Consider the following 12,904-nt stretch of genomic DNA (forward strand, 5'->3'; position numbering starts at 1 on the left):
GGGGCCATGTTGGTGTCTTCTCCATGGTGTTTGTGCCGTGCTGAGGTACACCTTAGAATTTTAGGATTTTAGAAAAAGTCATATCTACCACTGCCTGCACTAAAAATTGAGCTTACTCCTGTTGTACGACAAATATAGTACCCACGTACCTATATATACTGGCAGATCGACCACATCAACCAGTTCTCGTGGTGCTGTGTTTATTCCGACAAGAGGAGTAACACTGCGATTTAATACGTGACATGTCACGACGTCCGTGGCTGCAGAACTCACTGATCTGCGCAGTGCGCTTCAATTTATTGACACAGAGAGTCCTGGTAGATGGGCCATGTTGTAAGATTCGAGACCGGCTTTACACAACATGCAGTCAATTCTAAGACGTGGAGCTCATGAATAGCTAACATAAAAAATCGTCAAACTTCACCACGGCGCCAAACAGAATGGCCACAAAATTATTTTCCAATGGCTACCTGGCTATTGCGGGATCCGCGGAAATGATCGAGCAGACAAAGCTGCCCGAAAGTCACACCAAGAACAACACAGCGTACCCATTCCTCTTTCGACGACAGACGCTGCAAGGCAGCTTTGTCACCTGGCATGCAAGCTCTCTTTACCAGTGTGGAAAACCCCAAATATAAGGCGCACCAGGTTGTACGAATGGAACCCTTCTCTCCAACTCCGACCTCCACTCAGGCTTCACCGACGTGAGGCATCGCTTCTACTGTGTACTGACTGTGGTTGGAAGTGGCTTTCACGAAGGCGTCCACCACGTTGACTGGAATGACCGACAGTGTTGCATGCGACGTCTGCAGCGTGGAAGAGAACATCGAACATTTATTGCGCCATTGACATCTATTTCAGTCGGAAATAGAAACATTATCTATCTCATTGCGATGACTGCACGATCGGCCATTGTCTGTGCAGGTGCTACTTTACGACGGTCTCCATCGCTCGTGGGCCCACAAAGCTGTGAAAGCACTTTTGTCTTTCTTGAGGGCGACTGGCCTATGTGAACGTCTTTGACTCGCTCAGGCCCTGCACGTGCGTACGCGAGCTCACCTCGGCTTTCCTTCCCCTTCCCTCCCTCTCTCTCTATCTTACCTTTCTGTTCCCTATTTAACAGCATTTCAAAAGGCACATCTCTACATTCAGGTGGCATAAGGTATTTTAGGGAATAAAGATTTACATCAAGCTTCTTTTAAAAGTCGTTTGGAGAACGTACCAAAATAAGATGGCGTCCTTGCAGCTAATAAAACAGTTTTGTATAGGTTACAGTACATCGCAAAGACGGCAGTTATTGGAATATAAAAAGAACGATGTCTTTCCTACTTAAGCATGTTTTAATAGGCAGCGTTTCAGTATTATAGACGAATGTCTCGTCAGATTGTCATTCGTCGCTTCTCAAAGCCTGTGTTTATGCGTTTCTTTATGAAGCAAGGTTAAACGTTGTCATCATTACTATTTGCCCCCTGGACAAAACAACTGCGCTTAACAGTAATTCACTCTAGCAATATTCATGGCTTCAGCTTCTTCAATGTGATGCAATAACACTCGAATATGCGGATGACCTTGGTTTCTTTTTTCATACGAACAAATCTAATATCAAAACTGCGGTTCCTAATGATAGAGGTATTTGAAAACTATTTTTGGTACAAATATGAACTATGCCAATGTTTGGGACTGTGGTTAGGCTCATGGATCTTTAAGATGACATGGTTCGCTCGCATTGAAGTGTTTTGTGAGCCACCAGAATACCTTGGTGTTCCATTGGATGCATATAAGTCATATGCACATCTCTGGAATGAACGTGTACCCACCCTAAAAGCGTGATGCCCATACATTCGTTCCCCTTAACCTCTCAATCATTGGTATAATTAAAAAGTGCAGTTTATTTTTCTGCAACAAAACACTTCTATGTCCGGCAAGTACTTCATTGTTCCAGGGTTTACATTCAGCTGTTTCACTGAATCTTTGCAACCTTTATTTGGCCACTAGGGTTGCTATAACATAACGCCATTCCAAACTTGTCTATTCCCGTTCTGCAACCAGCCCTTGGCGGTTGTCCGACAATTTTTCGGAACATTCCCACTGCTCCTGTCTTTCACGCGATCTCACAAAAAACGGCGAAAACACACCATCTGATATGATATGTGCACTCTGATTATCGATGATTAAATTATTCAATTATCTCGCTTAGTTGTTACGCTACCAGGGATGTTCTTTCAATATGCGGCTCAGATGCTACGACGGCGAATTCACAATGCTTCGCAATTAAAGTGCGCGCTTTTATACTGTGATTCATGGTTGCAAAGTTAAAGTTAAAATAGCATTTTATATAAGAAGTTTATTCGACATGGCGCTCTGTAGAGGCAGGACGCCATAACATTGAGTTGATAGGCGGCTATTGCAATTTCTTTTTGCTCTTCGTTGTGGTGCTGTGAGCTTGAAGCAGAACAGTGGCCATTATTAGCTGAAACAAGACAACCTAATAATTTTAGCTCTTCGAATATTTTTTACCTCTGCCTGATGGTTGTCGGACGCGCAACCGTATGAGGGCGTTCAAAATAATCTTGTCTGGAGCAACCAGATGATCATACTGACGTACTGTCACTCAAAGTCGCCTAGTTTGCTTAGTAGAATTCGTTGACTGCCTGCATTTCGCAGCGAAAACAAAACAAAGGAAACGGAGATCTGTGAGTACAGTTGGCGATGTAGAGGGCGCATTCACTTACATCACCTTATCTTCGTTATACAAGAATAAGCACTTTTTAAACCAGTACAGGATTCTCAGAGAATCGGGTATTAATTAAGTCGCGCAACAACAGTAACAGAGTAGAGGGAACGCAAGCGAAACATGCATAAGAAGCCGCAATAAAATGCCGAAACAGAGGCTCTATGGTTGAATGTCAGCCACCGTTGAAGGAGATTTCGCGTCTCTCTTATGAATAGAAGCGTACTGCGCATTCCGTGCAAAAATATGGTATTGGAGCGCAAGATCACATCATTTCACTGCATTCAGTGCGTATCATTACTTGAAATTTGGACCAAATCATCCACGTCGGAACTACGCTGTCTACACTACAATGCGGGCCGTCGACAGCCTATATATCCGCACTAACGCGGCGGCGGTGCTGGAATCTGCAGTTCGAACTCGAGGCGAAGAATACCGCTCACTTTACAACGGCTTACCTGGACATGACGCGCTCCATTAGGCCACAATCGCACGTGTACGTCTATCTTGCCAATGCCAGCTATCCCCGTGAGCTGGTCGAATGTGGCACATCACGTAGCACCGGTGAGAGCGAGCACACGCAGGCGCCAGGTTCCATTACGTCAAAGAGGCAGGAATGAAATGGGCAAACTTATAGCACTTGATTAACCGCTTCACGCTAGCTTCTCTTCCCATAGATTCCAACTTGTGCGTTTGATTTGCTTTATTTCTTGAAGCACAAGTAAAACAATAAAGAAGCATGTATAACCATTTAATCTTTTAATCCTTCTGTAACGCCCCCCTTACCCAATGCCTCATATGAGGCCTGTAAGGACATTTTAAATGAATAAATAATTAAATAAGTCGCAGCCACGCGTGTCTGTGCGATATCAGCATGTGCATAACCTCTCTATGTCTCTGAGCATAAGTGCACCTGTTTTAAAGAAGTATGAGGACCGTGGGCCAGGGGCCCTGCAACAACAACAACAAAATAAAAGTGGCTGGAGTTTAACGTGGCTTCAACCTAGTTATACGAGCGAAAGCTCTGTTAAGCACGGTTAGACACGGTTTTGCTTTTTTACTGTTTTACTTCACATCGAAGCGTTCTCCCGGTACTATTTGCGTTTCTTCTCCAGTCGAACTTCTCGCTCTTCACCTGTCTCTGTCGCAAATCGGCAGGGTGCTCAGGCTCAGCCTGGAGCCGGCGGCGAAGACTTGACTACTTCATCGATGGCGAGACTGAGCGACCAAGCACCGGCGAAGCAGCTGTTAAACCGTCAGCCTCGTCAGGTGATACAAAGCGGCGAGGCTCAAGCGAGCGCAGATGCGACTCCTCTCCGCAGCGGATCCCGTGACGTGACGTCACACCTTCACACTTGCACGCAGGCGGCTAAAGGTCAAACGCGCGCTGAGACTGGCCTTGGGATTTGTACCTCGAGGAGTAGAGCTTCCGCTTTAAAGCGAATGCCTTTTATGCCTTGACTTGCAACCTGAAACTGAAGAGAGCACTTCATGCTTCGAATTACAAATTCTAATTCGTCCATTTCAGGTTGTTAGACGGCGTTGCGAAGCAATTCGTTTTTATTTCCCCTTCTTTTAGGTATTTTTCACTTTAATTTATTTATTCTTGATTTCACTTTTTTAAATTTATTTCTTAATTTTTTTTATGAGTGAGGAGGGGGTGCAGAGCTCCATGTCCGCATGCTTTTAATGACGGCTGTACATTCGCGGCACTTCAAGGATGACCTTAAAATAACGGCTCCTAAAGGATGAATGACACCGAAGAAGCTCCTACGAAACAGAAACAGAACAGCATAAATGAAATTGTGACAAATAAATAAAAGTGAAATCTGACGTTCTCATTTCTTTCAGCATAAGTAATGCTGTACAAATATAACGGAAAAGTTCCCTTGATTGTATTTGCGTAGTCCATAATGGGTCATGAAAGGGACATTCACCTGCAGTGTAACTCCAGCAGGTGAACTGTTGAAGCAGGCGTCCTATGGCTTAACATATTCCTTCGGCTGACGCTTTTCCTGTCGAAGCTGTCTTTATCATAATAACTGGTATCATACATGTGCTTATTGTTTGGTTATTGAACTTGCTTCCTTAAATGTGCAGCGATGGAAAATAGACGTGTGTTATATTTTTGTAAAGATACTCTTAATTATAATATTCATTTGTATAAAGGAGTTTGCGAAAGCTTTTGTATATTTACTACGCAGCCATGCCTTCTGTCCAAATGAGCAAATAATTGCACGTGATATAAACATTATGGGCCAATCATTGATCAGATCTCCCCAAACTATTTCATCAATTCATAAACAACGCAAAAAGCGCAAGGTAATGTGATTATTTTGTCCTCCTTAAAGGATACATAAATCAAGAGCAACGTCTACTTTTCACGCGAAATGTAGTTGTCGACCAAGTTCTTAAGTAGTGGTGTTTACCAATTTCCAAGCATTGCTATAGCTTCCCACATGTCGCGTAATACAATTCCACATGATCACGTGCTTGTATGGAGACATACCATGTGATAAAATAAGGCTTTGGACGTAGCATAACGTGTCCCAGAGGTTTTTCAACAGGATAGAAAAAAAAAGAACATCAAAACTTCGAGCAAATTGTGCAAGCTTCATTTAACCATAGGCGCTATCACGTAAAGTTATTAGAAACTGTTTCTATCCCATTTCTGAAACAGGCGCTAATATGGCGTTAAAATCTTATATGACGTGTACACACTGGTTATGCATGATTTGACCGAACAAAAAAAAAATTCTGCAGCCGTTTTGCCATTAGCCCATCGCTATTGGCTAAAATTTTTCGGGCTGCGTCCACTTCGCCTGTCTGTCACACGACGTCACAAAAGTGCGAAAACTCGCCACATCAAAATTACTTGCACGCATTAAATATGCATTAATATGCCTCACAAAACTGCATTTTTTTTTCGCAATAAGCAGAGACTGCCCCATTTCGAAAGGAATAGATGTTTCTCTACCGATCACCCACACACAGGCTACTCGGTGCTGCCAGGGTGTTTGAATTTACTTGCGTATGATAAACATTCTTGCATGGTAGTATAGAGTTGTTGAGCCCTTTCGGTGTGTTCAAGGCGTCGTTCTGATAACTCCTCTTCTGTGGATATTCATTTTAGTGGCATGTTTAACCTTCTGTTTCACGGCACCCCAATTTTCGACCAGCTACCGCAACCTACGCAAGCAACTGTTAGCGGGCCAATCGCACCCGCCGGCACCACCCTCCTCATCCGGTTATCCTCTTCAATGCTGCGCGCACCTCACCGCAGCCAATTAGACAAGTACAACCTGTTAAGATAGCCAATTCTATTCGTTTTGAACGCAAACAAAAGGGACCTCCTATAATTATACGAGGAGAGCATTTGATTGGTCGATTCGAACAACGCTGCGGGTCACTGCCCGATGCTTGCGTCACCGGTTACGTAAATTTGACGTCAGGAGATTCAAATGAAAACAGTTTGGAATACCGTGCGGTTTTACCTTTTACAATGGTCTCACCTTGTATGGCCCCATACCTATACATTATTCGTGTGCATGTACTTCATGAGGTCTGATTAATAACTCCAAATTTATTCAGTGCTTCGTTTCTCCTGATCGAATGGTAGATTCATCCATCGCCACCATCCGCAGTGATTGACGTCGAGCTCTACTTTTCAAGTTCGTCCAGCATCCTCCCACATAGCAGAAACATTTTAAAGGCAAACATCATCGACCTTTCTTGCTAATGAGGCACTCCTTTGATCTTTATGAACTTCATATGGTATTGCAATGTCTCCTCTTTGCATTTGGATGGGAACAGTGGTTTGTTACGCGATGTCGAAAAATTGGGAATTGCTGGCATGATAGCGATGCGATAGAGAGGCGAAAGCGACGAGCTTGTACAGTTTGGACGCCGTGCATTTCGTTCAGAGAAACAACGAAGCGCCTAAATAGCCGTGGCATAAAGAGTAATTCTCAATGCTCTTCACGACTCTGGGATGCGTAATAGTTCTCAGAAAAATAACCGAGAGGCTACATATCTTTTTTGTGTTCATGCTTGTACATGGCGGCATCTCCATAGCTCGCCGTGACTTTTGGCGGCGCCTTGAGGCGCTCAGGTTCAATGTAGGACTTTTTGTAGAAGTTCAGAAACAATGCTAGCACAAGCAGCGTCTGCACGACACCCAAGAATATGAGGTACCGGGGAAAACCACAGTCGACGAATAGTGGTATGGACATGTGCACGACTATTATCACAAACTGCACTATCTGAAGCGTGGTCAGGTACTTCTTCCACCAAAGGTACTTGCGCATCGACGGTCCCATGTTGGCCAACAAGTAATAGGAGTACATCACCACGTGCACGAAGGAATTGAGCGCCAGGCTGAATGCCACTTGACCCTCCGGGGCGAAGAGGACCCAAAACCAGACGTTCAACGTCACCATGACGTGGTGGATGACGTGGAGGTGAGTGATCTGGTTGAACTTCTTGCGGAGCACGAAGAACACGGTGTCCAAAAAGTCCACGTATCGGAAAAGTACGTAGACCCAACCGGTCCTGTACAACTCCTGGAGGCTGTTGTCTTCGCGGCCAGTGATGCCCTGGCACCAGAAACTGTAGCTGCCACCGGGCAGGTACGTGGAGCACATAAGCGCGGCGCAGAGTTTGAGATTGGCCAGCACCATGAGAAGGTTGTGCACCCGCACTAGACCATCAATGCGGAAAGGTGGCCGGTCTTTCATCCAGCGTGGACCAGAGACCTTGACGAAGTATATGTAGAGGGTGACGAGAGGAAATACAAACAGCGGGTTCATCACTACAGGGTAGTGGCGCGTACGGGGGTCACCCAGCTGCTGCAGGTTTGCCAAGAAATAGATGGGATTGTCGATGAATGACTTGTACACAGAGTTCTCGACGATGGTGCTCTTCTCAAGGGTGTCATTGGTGGCAGCTGCCATCTCGCCTTTCCGTAGTCTCTGCGTAATTGAGAGAACAGAAAATATATGAAAACGAGGAACACTGAAAGCGCACCTCACCAGGCCCTATTGTAAATTTTAGTTATACCCTGAAATTTCTAGAACGACCGTCTATAGGGATGGTTTTACCGAAATATATTTTAATCAGTTTATTCATAGAGGAGAGAGAAGAAATTAAATGCCGCTTTACCGTACCACCAAGAGCCTATAGCGTGAATCCCAACAGGTGCACTCTCTCCCTATGTCTTGAGTAGCGTCCGCAAGGGACGCTCCTTCCCCTCCTTCTAGCATACCGGAGCCGAGGAACCGCTTCGATCTGATATGACGAGCCCCACCTTAGTTTTTTTTTATTCCTCTTTTTCTTTGTCGTGTCCTGTTTTTTTCCTTCTTTTACCTTTTTATTCCTTTCTTCTTTCTTTTCTGTGCGATGCATTTCTGGTGGCGTCGTTGTGTGCTTCGCTTTGGATGATTTACCGAAGTCACAGGTCATCGTGAGAGACGTTGCCAGGATCATAACGGCGGCGTTTGCGTAGTACATGAGACTGGCTACTTACTCGTCTATGTCCTTCCTTGCCTACGTTCGTGCGTTAAGCAAACACCGCCGTTATGCGCCTGTACCCTAATAAGTTCCTACGATGCTAGGCTGTGTTTTACGACACCTTTGTTGTGCGTGCTATCTTGACTCCCTGGTTCGGAGCAACGCTTTTCTCGAGAGGAAGGACACGTGGCGCTCGGTTTTAAATTTCGGCGCATTTCAGCGGGGGGGGGGGGGGGGGCGGCAAGACGCAATCGTCAGCGTGTGCAGAATGCACTGCGCTTGCATGTTTGAACGACCAAACCTGGTGAGGGGCATTTAAAAGAAAATTAAAAAATTGCCTGAGGTGCTTTTCTTTCTTTACCTGGAATTAAAGGCACTGGCATAAGTACACCTGGTGAAAGGAAATGCAGTCCCTGAAGACAATGCAAATGTGTAGTAAGAATGTTACTGGAACGCATGTTTCTTTGTAAAGAGGATAGAGGGACCAAGATCTGGCTACTTAGTCGCTTTCTGTCTTTGTCTTCCGCAGCACGCTATAGCACATAAAGAAACTGAATTGGCTGTCACTTCGTGGCGTTTTTATAGGGAATTTAGGAATGGATTTGACACTGTGGGTTTACTTGATTTTATCATTGTTAAAAAAAGTCAGCCGACCTGTCAAATTGACAATAAAAGAAAAAAAGAACAGAAAAGAAGGAGCGCGGATGAGCAGAAATTTATGTGTTTAATCCCCCAATGACCAAAGTGTAATTGGTTACGAGAGCTGGCCTACCAGAATAAACCAGCGCAAACCACGATAAACTGCCCAGCGAACAACATTAATGAAGTGTGGGACCATATTCCTTGAATATGGTCCCTGGTGCTGTGCGAGTCTGGTTTCACTGCTGTGCGAGTCTCCACAGGTTTCGAGACTGCTGTGCGAGTCTCGAAAACCTGTGGAGCGGGGCTGTATACCAATAATGTTTTTTTTTTATTGATATGATATAAGGAGATGTTGGCGCACAGTTTAAGGCGCCGGCTACTCCTCATCTCTTGAGTGGTTCCGTCATACATCGTACAGGGTTCAAGGCTACATATCAAATAGTCTTTTCACACAAGCATCAGGACTTATCACGCAACGCTTCCACAGGAAGACTATGACGTCAGGAATACATGGTACATACAATATACAATCTAAATGTCTCCACACTTATGTAGATGAAAGTCTCAAAAGTACAAAAGATATTGTCGCCTAATAACACATTGTTTAGTAAGCGAGCGGTACATACATCGTGTAAATGCATTATCACATACATTAATGTTATACTGACTAACCCCAACGCAAGGCTTAATCAACAATTAACTTAATTTGTTAACCCTGCCAACTTAACAGTGGATGCAAGTTAGATTAATGCTGATGTTCATCACTGGTTTCCACTGAAAAGAAACAAGTAGCGCCTTTAGCATTCCCTCATCTCGCGGATGGTGCGTCGTGAAAGTTTCATGCGAGTAGAAGAATTATGCGTTAAAGCATTACGTAATGACGTCAAAGGTAGTGGTTCTTCCCGAGTAGCGGGAACAATTAGACTGCTCGCGAAAGTCCTTTGTCTGTGTCTTTCGAGGCTGTCGGGAACTGCTGTTGCGAAATTAGTTTCCAATTTTCTAAGCAAAACTGGCCACCCCCATAACAGTTATGTAACCATGTTGTCTCTAATTTCGCATTCTCCAGTTAGTCACACGCACAAGACGCTGTGGCTGAGTAATGGCAGTAAGAATTAGTGATTAGGCATGGATAGATGCTGTTTAAAAAGGCTGGACGTTTGGGCTATTTGGTTAGACAAGTATTAACTAACAGCATGAAAAGTAAAACTTGGACACAAGAGAATAGTGTATCATCCCTTCTCTTATCTTGGGTCCAAGTTTCACGTTAGCGCTGTTAGTTTAAAGATGTTGTTCAGTTGTAAATTAGAGGCAGAAGTGGAAGTGGCTAGGCCTTGTAATGCCCAGAACATATAATTAGTGATGTATTATATTAAGCCCAATCAACTCCTAGGGAAGTTAAATTCAGTCCTGTGCAGCCGACAAAAAAGTGAAAGATAGGTGAAGTCGAGGAGGCCATCTAATACACAGAAGAGATAAGAAGTAATGTTTTATAGTAGTGGAATGTAGTGCCGAAGGAAATTTCAGAGCCTCAAATGTAGTAAGGGCCTTAATGAAGGGATGACATTAAAAAATTTGCAGTTATATATAAGATAGATTCGGTTTAGGCAGAGGAGTGGTAAATGAACGTCCCTGTAGTAGAATCATTGCACTTTGCTCGAATTCAAATGAACTGACTATAATGAAAAGAAGGATGACTACTACCAAAGTAAAAAATTGCTTTCAAAAGTTGCTTCTTGGTATCTTTCTAGTAACAACTTTGGCGTTTCTAGCGCTGCTCAACTATCCGATCCTGCTGCACAACACATTCACTGTAGCATTGTTTCCCAGTACACGTATGGAACGTGCCAAACCTGTTGTCAAGAGTTACCCTTTACATTTGCATATTTTAGATTGAATTTTTGGGTTTTACGTGCCAAAACCGCGATTTGATTATGAGGCACGTCGTAGTGAGGGACTCCGGATTAATTTTGACCACGAGGGGATTTTTAACGTGCCTAATTCATGGGACACGGGCGCACTTGCATTTCGCTCCCATCGAAATGCGGCCTCCGCGGCCTGGATTTGATCCCGCGACCGCGTGCTTAGCAGCGCAACACCACAGTCGCTAAGCCGCTACGCTGGGTCGCATGTTTCTAGGCGATGTGAGAAAGACGGCAAACAGCGGCGTTACTTCGAGTACTAAAATAAAGAGAGAGAGAGCAAGACAGGAAAGGCAGGGAGGTCAACCAGACGAGCACCCGGTTTGCTACCCTACACTGGGTGTGGGGGAAAGGGGAATAGAAATAGAGAAAATAAGAACGAGTGCGTAGGAAGAACGAGATATACAGACGAGTGCCCTATTGCGTCTATTATAACAAATGGTCTTTACCAACCTAGATGCTATATAATTGTGATATATATATATATATATATATATATATATATATATATATATATCTATATATATATAGAAGAAAATAAACATTATTAAACAGAATGGTCCTGCAGTTTTGGTTGTGGTGGCCTCAGGTGGCAGCTTGAAGTCTTTGGACTCGGGCGGCATCATCGGCTTGCCGGACGGCCCAGAGCTGGTCTTCTGACTCCGAACTTTTGGGAGCCGCCTGCCAGCGCCAAGGACGCCGACGGAGAAGATCCCCGGTGGCTCCCGCAGCTGGGGCGGTGTCGGGAAGAAGCCAGCTCGATGCTTCATGTACGCTGGTAACGGCCGCAGTTACGGACGCGTCGCCGAACGGAGGTCGTTTCAGTATCGTTGTTGCCGGCACATTCCCACAGCATGTATCGCAGCGTTGCTCTTTGTCCACACGCTTTACGCGCAGCAGTCGGGCATAAACTCGGGTAGCAGTGATGTAAGACGACGGTGCTATAGGGTCTAGGTGAGTGTTTGGAGCAAGCGTAAGGTTACGGCCTCGTTCCGGCATCGTGCGGTGGCGGAATGTGCGTTTTTCGAGTCTGTAGTGTTGGCTGAGGTCTCTGAACGTGGTCAGGCGATCGCCCCAGGCCTATTGTGATTCCTGTTTCTGCATTTCTGTAGTAGTGTCCCTATCCGACAGATCCGGTGCCCCACTCTCGGGGGTGGAAGCGGCGGCCACATAATCTGCGGCTGCTCGGTGTGTGCCGGGGTCCGGAGGAGGGAGACCCTAGAATTTTGGTGTTGCGGGGGTGCGGTCGGGTCACCGTCGTCACAAATTTTGACTATGCGGGCCGCTTCCCGCGAGACGCGGCCGCGCGTGAAGCTGCGCATTGCCGCCTGCCAGTCGCTGATCACGATCGCAGCGTTCGGCACCGCGGCCAACGCTAGGGCTATCGCGGCTTCTTCGGCCGCCTCCGTGTGTCCCGTGGTTACCGTGGCATTGGCGAGGCGCACCCGTGTGGTCTACAACCGCGATCGCGTGTGCGCTTCTTCCTTCTTCATACCATGCGGCGTCTATGTAAACCGCCTCGTTGCTTTTGCCAAACTTCTTTTAAAGGTCGCTTGCTCATTTGTTCCGTCTCCCAACGTGGTGCGTCGGGTGCATGTCACGCAAATTATTATTTTTTATTAACTGCGCAGATGTATGGAGTAGCGTTAACGAAGATTAAGTCTTCTTTTCTTTATCTTTTTTTTTGTATTTCACGTGAAGGCGGCTTAAAATGGAGTAGCAAGGGAGACTTTTCTATTGATATTCAGAATCGTCGACAATAACACCTTGAAACGATCGGCGCATGATACCAGGGGACACGTGACCTGAGTTACTAACCTAAGCCGAGTTATTGCCAAATTCAGTCGAAGTAGTGGCGTGGTATATGCTGCAACAGTCTTTACAAAAAGTCGTCATTTTCGCTAACTAAATACTAACGCGTCACTTGTCCGAAGAAGCATTACCTTCTTTGTAAGGGCAGGTAGTAAAAGGATGGTTAGTACTTTCACTAACTAGTACTTTCAATACTACCTCGATATAGTGCAGTTACCAATGCCACTGAAATATAATTACCAACAATACAATGGGGCATATTCGATCTATGAGCGCCGCTTGCATTGGCTAC

At 45.2% G+C, this 12,904-nt stretch overlaps 1 long non-coding RNA gene and 1 pseudogene across 1 annotated transcript in view; one reads left to right on the forward strand and one right to left on the reverse strand.

Annotated features, from left to right (window-relative positions):
- The window catches only part of LOC135898704 (uncharacterized), a 183,162-nt gene that overhangs the window by 152,823 nt on the left and 17,435 nt on the right, over nt 1-12,904 (forward strand). The gene's annotated exons all lie outside the window — the stretch shown is intronic.
- Nucleotides 6,480-7,683, reverse strand: LOC135898703 (very long chain fatty acid elongase 7 pseudogene; annotated as a pseudogene).

Source organism: Dermacentor albipictus, chromosome 3 (assembly GCF_038994185.2).
Source record: "Dermacentor albipictus isolate Rhodes 1998 colony chromosome 3, USDA_Dalb.pri_finalv2, whole genome shotgun sequence".
Taxonomy (NCBI): Eukaryota; Metazoa; Arthropoda; class Arachnida; order Ixodida; family Ixodidae; genus Dermacentor; species Dermacentor albipictus.